This window comes from Mesoplodon bidens, assembly GCF_964165515.1.
Source record: "Mesoplodon bidens genome assembly, chromosome: 14".
Taxonomy (NCBI): Eukaryota; Metazoa; Chordata; class Mammalia; order Artiodactyla; family Ziphiidae; genus Mesoplodon; species Mesoplodon bidens.
Genome location: NC_138170.1, coordinates 29940248 through 29952592, shown reverse-complemented (window position 1 = coordinate 29952592; position 12345 = coordinate 29940248). Strand labels below are relative to the sequence as shown.

The 12345-nt window shown below is 43.2% G+C and overlaps 1 long non-coding RNA gene across 4 annotated transcripts in view; it reads right to left on the bottom strand.

Moving 5' to 3' along the window:
* LOC308627976 overlaps positions 1-11937 on the bottom strand; it is a 47216-nt gene extending 35279 nt beyond the window's left edge. For 2 of the 4 annotated variants that reach the window (XR_014017481.1, XR_014017482.1), the window contains exons 1-2: positions 10469-10981; positions 5446-5577 (exon numbers count right to left, since the gene is read on the bottom strand). This is a non-coding gene — a long non-coding RNA (uncharacterized lncRNA). Of the gene's footprint in view, positions 1-5445; positions 5578-10468; positions 10982-11421 lie in introns of those variants that run through there. The other 2 variants (XR_014017479.1, XR_014017480.1) reach the window with 2 other exon arrangements.
* Between the last annotated feature and the right edge of the window lie 408 nt (positions 11938-12345).

Below are 12345 nucleotides of genomic sequence, written 5' to 3'. Positions count from 1 at the left end.
ACATATATACGCTACCAAATGTGAAACCAATAGCTAGTGGGAAGAAGCCGCATAGCACAGGGAGATCAGCTCGGTGCTTTGTGACCACCTAGAGGGGTGGGATAGGGAGGGTGGGAGGGAGGGAGACGCAAGAGGGAAGAGATATGGGGATATATGTATATGTATAGCTGATTCACTTTGTTATAAAGCAGAAACTAACACACCATTGTAAAGCAATTATACTCTAATAAAGATGCTAAAAAAAAAAAAGATTAGACTGGGGGAGACCAAGAGCAAAAGGAGGAAGAACATTTAGAAGGCTATTCCAATAGTAGCAGGGAAGGGGGTGAGAAGTGTTCAAACCCTGGATGCATTTTAAGGTAGAGCTCACAGGACTGGCTGGTGGATTGGATGATGAGAGAAAGAGAAACAACAGAGTCAAGGGAGAGTCCTCAATATAACTGAAACTGAGACGGGGAGAAACTGCCAGAGGTACAGGTTTGAGAGGAGAAGTTCCAGGATTAATGTTTTGAATACTTTAAGTTCAAGAAGCTATTACAGGACTTCCCTGGTGGCGCAGTGGTTAAGAACGCACCTGCCAATGCAGGGGACACGAGTTTGAGCCCTGGTCCGGGAAGATCCCCCATGCCGCAGAGCAACTAAGCCTGTGCGCCACAACTACCAAGCCTGCACTCTAGAGCTCGCGAGCGACAACTACTGAGCCTGTGAACCACAACTACTGAAGCCCGTGTGCCTAGAGCCCATGCTCTTCAACAAGAGAAGCCACTGCAATGAGAAGCCCATGCACTGCAACGAAGAGGAGCCCCCGTTCACCACAACTAGAGAAAGCCCGCGTGTAGCAACGAAGACCCAACACAGCCAAAACTTAATTACTTAATTAATTAATTAATTAATTTTTTAAAAAGAAGCTATTACATACACACGTGGAGATATCCCATAGGCAGCTGGACAGAAGAGTCTTGAGTTCACAGGAAGACATTCAAGCTGGTAATATATACTTGAGAATTCTCAGGGTATAAATGATATTTAAATTCTTAAAAGAGAGCACTTAGTAAATGAGTGTAGACAGAGAAGTGATCCAAGGACGGATTTGAGTACTCCATCATTGGAGGCTGAGGAGATAAGGAAACAGCCAAAAGGGCGGGGCGGTACGTGGGAGTTTGAGAAGAAGGGGCTCCTGAGGTAGAAGGAGAACCAAGGGAGCAGCATCCTGGAAGCCAAGTGAAACTAGTGTGTGAGGAGGAAGTGTCAAATACTACTGAGAGATCAAGAAGATGACTGAGAAATGACCACTGAATCTATGTACTATTTTCTAAGCATTCCTCCCTAATCCACACATAACACATTTTTTTCTTTTAATCTACGTAAAATCCCAGTATTGTCCAATGACTACACATCAGGTTTCTGTTTAATGCAGCTATATCTGCATCTCAAAAAACAAAATCAATGCTCTTAAAATGGACACAGCAGACTTTACACAGTGAATAATGTTGACCAAATGCTTTATCTGGTTGAAGTAACTGTCTCTCTGACATAATGTCCCTGACCAAGTCTTACTTGTGTTCAGTAGGTGGGATCAGAGAAATGAGTTATTTAAATGTATTTCTTTTGTTCTGCCATAAAGTAGCAATTATTCTTGAACTCATTTTCCTCCTTCCTAACTCAAACATCCTAAGCAGCTAAACAAAGACCCTAAATTTCCACACACACACCCTTATAAACAAAGCAGAACACAATAAAATCCAAAAGTTGGATGAGAAAGGGATATGCTGCCTATTGTAGCTGCTTTCTTTTACTGTACAAAGGGTTAATAATTATTTGCTAATTCAAAGGCTGTACTTTGTTTACATTTTGTCCTTAAAATCTCTAGATAGGAAGTGCGATTTCTAGTGTCTTCACCTTAAAAGAGAATTATTGCTACAAAATAAGGACTTTAACTTTCTGTGCTCTAGCGCAGGGGTCCCCAACCCCCTGGCCACAGACCAGTACTGGTTAGGAACCAGGCAGCACAGCAGGAGGTGAGTGGCGGGCAAGAGAGAGAAGCTTCACCTGTATCTACAGCCGCTCCCTATCGCTCGCATTACTGCCTGAGCTCCGCCTCCTGTCAGCATTATCATGAGTTGTATAATTATTTCATTATATATTTCAATATAATAATAATAGAAATAAAGTGCATGATAAATGCAATGCTCTTGAATCATCCCGAAACCATCCCCGCCACCCCATCTGTAGAAAAACTGTCTTCCACGAAACCGGTCCCTGGTGCCAAAAAGGTTGGGGGCCAGTGCTCTAGCGAACAGAGTCATGTCTCAATAATCTACACTTCTGAAGCAGAACAATAATCACCAAAAACTGGATCACGCAAACATCCTTCATGTCTTCATGAAATGGCTACAACTTCTGAAAGGACTGAGCTCTCTGCCTTTGGGAGGAATACCCTTCCCTGCCCTCCACCGTGCAATGTGCCAACTTGGGACTCAGCCTGAATGACAACTTCTCTAGGCGGCCTTCCCAGATCCCCTCCAAGGCTGAATTAAGGGTCCTCCTCTGATCCCGTAACACCACAGCTTGGTAAGCACCACAGCTTACTCATATCCCAATACTTTGACACATTATACTGTGAATCTGTTTACTTCTCTGTCTACCTCTCCAGACCATAAACATCTTGAGGGCAAGGACAATATCTCATTCATTTTTATAGCCTCAGTGTCTGAAACATATCAAACAATCAAGTGTCTGCTGAATGAAAGAATAACATGAAACTTGAGCCAGAACACCTTACGTGATTTTTGTAGCATATTTTCCTTGATAAACCAGGTGAACTGAGGCTAATATTAAAATTACTGGCGTCTATATGATCCAGCAATCCCACTCCTGAGCATATATCCACACAAAACTGTAATTCGAAAAGATACACGCACCCCTATGTTCACGACAGCACTACTCACAATAGCCAAGACGTGGAAACAACGTCACTATCCATCGACAGCTGACTGGATAAAGAAGACGTGGTACATATATACAATGGAATACTACACAGCAATGAAAAAAGAATGAAATAATGCCATTTGCAGCAACATGGATGGACTCAGAGATTATCAGACTAAGTGAAGTAAGCCAGAAAGAGAAAAATACCATACGATATCACTTATATGTGGAATCTAAAATATGACACAAATGAACCTATCTACGACACAGGAACAGACTCACAGACACAGAAAACAGGCTTGTGGTTGCCAAGGGGCGGGTGGGGGAGGGATGGATTGGAAGTTTGGGATTAGCAGATGCCAACTATTATATATAGAATGAGTAAACTACAAGGTCCTGGGGTTTCCCTGGTGGCGCAGTGGTTGAGAGTCTGCCTGCTGATGCAGGGGACACAGGTTTGTGCCCCGGTCCGGGAAGATCCCACATGCCGCAGAGCAGCTAGGCCTGTGAGCCATGGCTGTTGAGCCTGCGCGTCCAGAGCCTGTGCTCCACAACGGGAGAGGCCACAACAGTGAGAGGCCCACATACCACAAAAAAAACAAAAAAACAAAAAAAAACTACAGGGTCCTACTGTATAGCACAGGGAACTATATTCAATAACCTGTGATAAACCATAACGAAAAAGAATATAAAAAAGAATGTATACATATTTATAACAGTTTCTTACTAACACAACATTGTAAATCAACTATAAGTCAATAAAAATAAAATAAAACAGGGAGTGCGCTGGCGGCCTAGGGGTTAGGATTCAGTGCTTTCACTGCAGAGGCCTGGGTTCGATCCCTGGTCAGGGAACCATCCCGCAATGCCATGCAGCATGGCCAAAATAGAAAAAAAAAAAAAGAAAGAAAGAAAATAAAAGAAAATTACTGGCATCTATTCACATCCCCAATTGATAGCAGAAACAAAGAAATTTCCCCTACCTGACACTGGAAATAGAGGATAAGAAGAGATACGTGCTGCTCAAAATCAGATCAGGAGGAGTTATCATACTAGCTGCTCTTCCTTGATTTGTCCCACACCATACGAGAGGCTAATGGACCTCTGGATTGCTCTCTTCACCTCCCTTCCACTGATTCTGTATTCTCCTCTTTGCCCTATTCTTCTTTTGTTTGTTTTGTTTTAATATTTATTTATTTATTTTTGGCTGCTTTGGGTCTTAGTTGTGGCACATGGGATCCTTTGTTGTGGCCCATGGGCTTCTCTCTAATTGTGGCATGTGGGTTCCAGAACGCGTGGGCTCTGTAGTTGCAGCACATAGGCTCTCCAGTTATGGCACATGGGCTTAGTTGGCCTGCGGTATATAGGCTCTTAGTTCCCTGACCAGGAATTGAACCCGGGTCCCCTGCATTGGAAGGTGGATTCTTAACCACTGGACCACCAGGGAAGTCCCCTCTGCCCTATCCTTTTCTGTCTTTGCTTTACTTACCTTTTCCCACTTCTTCTCATTCTATACTTTGCATTTGCATTCTGTTCTCATTTTCCCTTTAACTTTTCTCTGCACTCTGTTCTCCAGGCCTTATTTTAGTTAAAATGACCCTGGGGAATACATGAGCAATGCTTTGCCCAACTGGGAGAACTTAGGCCAAGGATGTTGCTGTATATCCTGGTCACTTCTGTAAAGCACACCAACATATTTCTGCTGTTTCTGAGGAAACCAAGTAGTGACCCCCTAGCAGCAGCACAGGGTTATCAGAATATGAGGTCAAATTGTTACTATCCACAGTGGGTAAGACATGTTTCTAAACTGCACTCTCTAGTATCCTGGAAATAGGGTAAAGGTCCTCTTAATTTACAATAATTTTAAATAAAAGAGAAATGGGAAGCTAAATATGAAGGGCAAAGAGGAAAAGAAACCATGTTTTTGGGAAAAATGCTGCGTGTTGATGGGACAAATTTCAAAAGCTATAGGATACTTGCTGGGCCAGGTAGGTTGGGGGAAAAAAAAAGGTGGTTCCTGCCCCCAGGGAACCTAGTCTCATTCCTACCACTTCCCAAACCCATAAATGTAAACATTAAAGAACCAGAGAGAGGAGATTCTCTTGAACCAAAAGAGTCAGTAACCTAACATAAGTGAATTGGATGTTCAGGGACAGAAGAATAAAGACTGGATAGAAAACTCTTTGAATTTAAGATAAAGTTATTCCATGTATTAAAGTCAGTGCCACAAACATCAGAAGCCAAGGAAAGGAACAATCCACGACTAGGAGTCAAGAGGCCTGGCTCAGGTCCTAACAAGCTGTGTAACCTTGGGCAAGTCATTTTACTACTCTGATCCAAGGATGGTTCTTTCATAAAATGGGCATAATAATATCTCCCTGGCAAAGTTGACTGTGATGATTAAATAACACTTTGAAAAGTTTTATATAACATGCCAATGTGGTAAGAGGAAGCAAAAATCCTGTGGTTCAATTTCTAAAGTGTAAGCCTGACTCACCTTCCCAACCTTTAACCAACCTGGGAGAAGAGTCATGTGAGGCTCCAGGAGTGGGGTGGTGACTGTTTAGTCAGTTGCTCTGTATCTCAGTGGCTTCATCTGTAAAATGGGTAGTATGGAATTCACTCACATATCCGCAAGATAAGGCAGGTCTGAGGAAGGGAGTGGAGAATTTACCATAAGTGACTAAAACATTTACCCAACCCTCCCTCCCAGGGATAAATAACCAAGATCATCAAATATCATCATTCCCTGGACAGAATTAGAATCGGCCTTAGAGAGCATTTAATCTCGTCTTACAGATGGGAAAACTGAGACCCAGATAAATGAACTGAATTGTAGAATCTCAAAACTAGTTAGTGGCAGAGTTGGAGCTAGGGGCCAGAGCCACCAATTCTCAAGTCCAGTACCCTCTCTGCCAGATCTCAGGGTCACCCAAGGCACCTGAGGCCCTTATAACATATTATCAACACCAAGACACAATACAATTTCATCAAAAGCTAAATGTGGGCTACCCAAGGGAGGGGCTGTAAGACTCTGATGCAGGCAGTGCTGAGAGCTGGGAAAGAGAAGACTTCATTGGGAAAGTGAGTAGAGTCCCGGAGATACTCAGACACAAAGAGATTAAACAAATATGTCTGCTGCAGAATTACAAAGGATCATGAGAGATTGCTACAAGCAACTATATGCCAATAAAATGGACAACCTGGAAGAAATGGACAAATTCTTAGAAAAGCACAACCTTCTGAGACTGAACCAGGAAGAAACAGAAAATATAAATAGACCAATCACAAGCACTGAAAATGAAACTGTGATTAAAAATCTTCCAACAAACAAAAGCCGAGGACCAGATGGCTTCACAGGCGAATTCTATCAAACATTTAGAGAAGAGCTAACGCCTATCCTTCTCAAACTCTTGCAAAATATAGCAGAGGGAGGAACACTCCCAAACTCATCCTACAAGGCCACCATCACCCTGATACCAAAACCAGATAAAGACGCCACAAAAAAAGAAAACTACAGGCCAATATCACTGATGAACGTAAATGTAAAAATCATCAACAAAATACTAGCAAGCAGAATCCAACAGCACATTAAAAGGATCATACACCATGATCAAGTGGGGTTTCCCAGGGAAGCAAGGATTCTTCAATATATGCAAATCAATCAATGTGATACACCATATTAGACTGAAGGAGAAAAACCATATGATCATCTCAATAGATGCAGAAAAAGCTTTCAACAAAATTCAACACCCATTTCTGATAAAAACTCTCCAGAAAGTGGGCATAGAGGGAACCTACCTTAACATAGTAAAGGCCATACATGACAAACCCACAGCCAACATCATTCTCAATGGTGAAAAACTGAAACCATTTCCACCAAGATCAGGAACAAGACAAGGTTGTCCACTCTCACCACTATTATTCACCATAGTTTTGGAAGTTTTAGCCACAGCAATCAGAGACAAAAAAGAAATAAAAGGAATCCAAATCAGAAAAGAAGTAAAACTGTCACTGTTTGCAGATGACATGATACTATACATAGAGAATCCTAAAGATGCTACCAGAAAACTACTAGAGCTAATCAATGAATTTGGTAAAGTAGCAGGATACAAAATTAATGCACAGAAATCTCTTGCATTCCTATGCACTAATGATGAAAAATCTGAAAGAGCAATTAAGGAAACACTCTCATTTACCACTGCAACAAAAAGAGTAAAATATCTAGGAATAGACCTACCTAAGGAGACAAAAGACCTGTATGCAGAAAACTATAAGGCACTGATGAAAGAAATTAAAGATGATACAAACAGAGAGATATACCATGTTCTTGGACTGGAAGAATCAACGTTGTGAAAATGACTATACTACCCAAAGCAATCTACAGATTCAGTGTAATCCCTGTCAAACTACCAATGGCATTTTTCACAGAACTAGAACAAAAAAATTTCACACTTTGTATGGAAACACAAAAAGACCCCAAATAGCCAAAGCAATCTTGAGAAAGAAAAATGGAGCTAGAGGAATCAGGCTCCCGGACTTCAGACTATACTACAAAGGTACAGTAATGAAGACAGAATGGTATTAGCAAAAAACCAGAAATATAGATCAATGGAACAGGATAGAAAGCCCAGAGATAAACCCACGCACATATGGTCACCTCATCTTTGATAAAGGAGGCAAGAATATACAATGGAGAAAAGACAGCCTCTTCAATAAGTGGTGCTGGGAAAACTGGACAGGTACATGTAAAAGAATGAAATTAGAACACTCCCTAACACCATACACAAAAATAAACTCAAAATGGATTAAAGACCTAAATGTAAGGCCAGACACTGTAAAACTTAGAGGAAAACATAGGCAGAACACTCCATGACATAAATCACAGCAAGATCCTTTTTGACCCACCTCCTAGAGAAATGGAAATAAAAACAAAAATAAACACATGGGGCCTAATGAAACTTAAAAGCTTTTGCACAGCAAAGGAAACCATAAACATGACGAAAAGACAACCCTCAGAATGGGAGAAAATATTTGCAAATAAAGCAACTGACAGAGGATTAATCTCCAAAATATACAAGCAGCTCATGCAGCTCAATATTAAAGAAACAGGCAACGCAATCCAAAAATGGGCAAAAGACCTAAAAAGACATTTCTCCAAAGAAGATATACAGACTGCCAACAAACACATGAAAGGATGCTCAACCTCACTAATCATTAGAGAAATGCAAATCAAAACTACAATGAGATGTCATCTCACACCAGTCAGAATGGCCATCATCAAAAAATCTGCAAACAATAAATGCTGGAGAGGGTGTGGAGAAGAGGGAACCCTCTTGCACTGTTGATGGGAATGTAAATTGATACAGCCACTATGGAGAACAGTATGGAGGTTCCTTAAAAAACTAAGAATAGAGCTACCATGCAATCCAGCAATCCCACTACTGGGCATATACCCAGAGAAAACCATAATTCAAAAAGAGTCATGTACCACAATGTTCACTGCAGCTCTATTTACAACAGCCAGGACATGGAAGCAACCTAAGTGTCCATCAACAGATGAATGGATAAAGAAGATGTGGCACATATATACAATGGAATATTACTCAGACATAAAAAGACACGAAACAAAGTTATTTGTAGTGAGGTGCATGGACCTAAAGACTGTCATACAGAGTGAAGTAAGTCAGAAAGAGAAAAACAAATACTGTATGCTAACACATATATATGGAATCTAAAAAAAAAAAAAGGGTTCTGAAGAACCTAGGGGCAGGACAGATATGAAGATGCAGACATAGAGAACAGACTTCAGGACATGGGGAGGGGGAAGGGCAGGCTGAGACAAAGTGAGAGAGTGGCATGGACATATATACGCTACCAAATGTGAAATAGTTAGCTACTGGGAAGCAGTTGCATAGCACGGGGAGATCAGCTCGGTGCTCTGTGTCCAACTAGAGGGGGTGGGATAGGGAGGGTGGGAGGGAGACGCAAGAGGGAGGAGATATGGGGATATATGTATATGTATGGCTGATACACTCTGTTATAAAGCAGAAACTAACCCACCATTGCAAAGCAATTATACTCCAATAAAGATGTTAAAAAAAAAAAAAGAAATATGCAGCCAAAAAAGGCTTAAAATTGCAGTCTTGGGAAGACTGACCCAGTGGGTAAAATTTTCTTTAGGGAAAAGAAACAGGTGGCAGATTTAGAGAACCAGAATGCTTTGAATCAGGATAATTCTTGATTATATGCAATTTAGTCCTTTTGTTGTCTCCTAAGTTTTTAACACTTACTAAGATCAACTGTCTCTCTACAAGATAAGGCCCTCTAAAGAGACCACAGACGGTCTACCTTAGTGGTTAAGTATATAGGCTCTGGGCTCAAATTGCCTCGATCCAAATCTTCGTTTTACCACTTAACAGCTGTGTGACCTTAGATAAATCCTTCTCTTTGTACCTCTGTTAAAATGGAAATAACATCACCCCCATCTCAGGAGGATTTGTGAGGTTTAAATGTGTAGATTAATCATACTAGTCATAACCTAATAATGGGTTTTTCATCCCTTAAGTGTGATGTGTGCCTCTTTTTTTTTTTAATGTAAAGAAGACAACAGAAATTACCAGAGTACATTGCGTGTAGTATGAATAAGTACTGTTTTGCAAAAATTCTGTTTCCTTTATCTATATGTATGCATATATGTTTCAATTACGTAAAATATACTTATGGTGGTTTGCTTTTAAAAATGTGAGAACCACTGAATTAACACACAAAATAAAGGTTCAAACAGTGGCTGGCACACAGTAAGCACTTAGTGCTATGACTGTCATTGTTGCTGTTATGTACCTACCTGTTAACGTTGTTTGTAGGATTATCTAAGGTAATACGAAAGCGCTTTGGAAAGTCTAATATACAATATTAGTGTAAGTTAAAGGAAGCAAAAAGCCCTTCTCTCCACCTCTTAATACCCATACAAGCATAGCCCTGTTTTGGCACATATATGTTGCTTGGTCCACAAGTTATTTGTTACATTGAACTGAAAAGTCCACAGACCATGACTTATCTACTACTCTGTCATGCTCTGTCAATATCTGCAGAGAAACTGAGGCTTGGTGCCAGAGTAAATTTATTTATTTTTACCTGGGTGGAGGTTGGGATGGGGAAGGCGAAAGTCATGCCCATGGGAAGCTGAAGGACGCAAGTGAGTCAGAGAAATTGCCTGCTCCCCCCCACAGGTAGACTCAAATGCGCCACAGACCTGGCTGGACTGACAGATACTTGAGCCTTTATGCAGGGCTGAATCACTTCCTTCTCTCTATCCTCACCCAGACAACTCATTAAAAAAAAAAAAAGCCTCTGAGCTCCTCACAGGCATAGCTCACACCAGGAAAAACTGGGAATCCCCAAACAGATACAAATAGGGGGTGACTATGCAACAAAAAGTTACCTGAGGGGTTCCTTGAAATAACAAGCCCACCTAAACGTCCAAATAGCATTTAAATTCAAAACCCTGACTTAGAGAAAAATTCGGAAGTGTGCTCACCAATAACTGTATCAGGTCTGGATTCCATCCTCAACACTGTGTGACCTTGAATTAGTCACTGCATCTCTCTGGGCCTAAGTGATTTCATCTGCTAAAAAAAAAAAAGAGAGAGAGAGAGATAACACGTAGCTCACAGGGTCATTGTAAAAATTAAAAAAGACAGTATGCAGTAAAATGGCTAGCACAGGATCTGGCACTGGTAAATGCACAATAAATGTCTGTCCCTTCTAGCCTACAAGTCAACAACTACGGCGAACTGAGGTTCACTGGCCAGCTCATAGGTATCCTAGTCGCTTCATGGAAATTGCCTTCTTTTAAAAGAAGCTTTATAATACCATTTCTTTATCTCTCTAGCACAATAGCCTCTTCTAGAAGTCTAGGAAAGCAATAATTTCCCATCTCATTCTTTACAAGTAGTGATTCCTAAATGTTTTGGTACTGAGGGCCCAAATTATGCATTGGTACTGCCCCCCCCATCCATTATTAAACGAAATGAGCGAGAGACGCGGTATGATGCCTACATTTTACAGTTATTTGCGTTCCCGTTTCAAATTAATATAAGAAATGTATTAAAATTCCCCCTCTGAGGCTGGGACCAGCCTGCGGGGTTTCATCCCAATCTGGTCAGAGCACTCGCTGCGCGGGGAAGGCCCCGGCTCACTGGCGGGAGGGGGGGATGCGGGGGCGGTCGCGTTCTAGAGCTTTCGGCCCGACCCCAATTTCTCGTTGGCGACGAATATAGGCCACGTGTCGCCATTTTGTGTTCAGGAAACATGGCGGCCACCCCCGCGGGGAAGAAAGGGGGGGGGAAGGACCGCCACGTTAGCCGCTTTCCCTGAGGGATCCTGAAGCACCCCGCGCACTCGGCCTTTTCTGTCTGGCTCAGCCGAGGAAAAGGGGAAGGGGCAGAAATCACAACTGGCTCCCCAAGGGCCCCAGCGACCTTTCTTTACCGGGAGGAACGCGCGGCTCCACACACGGCAAGAAAGGCCCTCCAAGATGGCGGGCCCTGTTGGGGGCCGCCCCCGGAGAGCGTGGGCGCCGTGGCTGCACCGAGCGGGGAAAGGGCCGAAAGGCAGCAGCGGGAGAATAGCTCGCGCAGGGAAAACCGCAGGAGCTCCCCAGAGCAGGGGTAAATGCGGTCCCCCAAGATGCACGCCATTGTCTTAAATGTCTGACGAGGCGGCAGCGACTAAAACGACACCGCGCAGGAGGTGGGGGTTCTGCGGGTTTAACGAAAGAGAGTTGCAAAATGCAGACAAAGCATTATGTAAATGGACGCCATTCTCTTCATGGCCATGTTTCTAGCACTTCCCAGAAACCATGAGCAGAGCCGTGATTTTGACGGCGGCGCGTGGTGGGTTTTGGTCTTTCTCCTCACCGACCACCGCCACGGGGCCGAGGTGGGGGTGGGGGTGGGGGCTGGCGCGGGACGCCCCGACGCCGAACATGAAGGGGCCCCACGTGCCCGCCCGCCCCCCAAGCCTCGCCTCGCCTCGCCGCCCCTCCCCCCCGGAAGACCGCGGCTGCCCCTCCCGTTCTCCCCACACCCTCACGCACGCGCTCTGGCCGCCTCGAGCGCATGTTTTAAACCCGCGGCGTCCTAGCAGCCGCCTGCAGTTATCGCCGGGGCTGCCCGTGTCGCTCCGCGCTGAAACCGCTTTTGTAGGGCGGGAAAATAACGTGTCGCCTCCGCGCACAACTCTACCGTTTCCAAACATCTGCCGGCGGCTCTGGGGTTAATAAAATACATGTTCGTTTTAAAACTTTGCCGGACTCACAGCTTCTGCCTACCGGGGCTTTCTTTTCAATGCTAGGCTGTTAAAAGTGTATTTTAAAAACTACTCTATGGGGGTTGGCGCAATCTTGTGACCTAA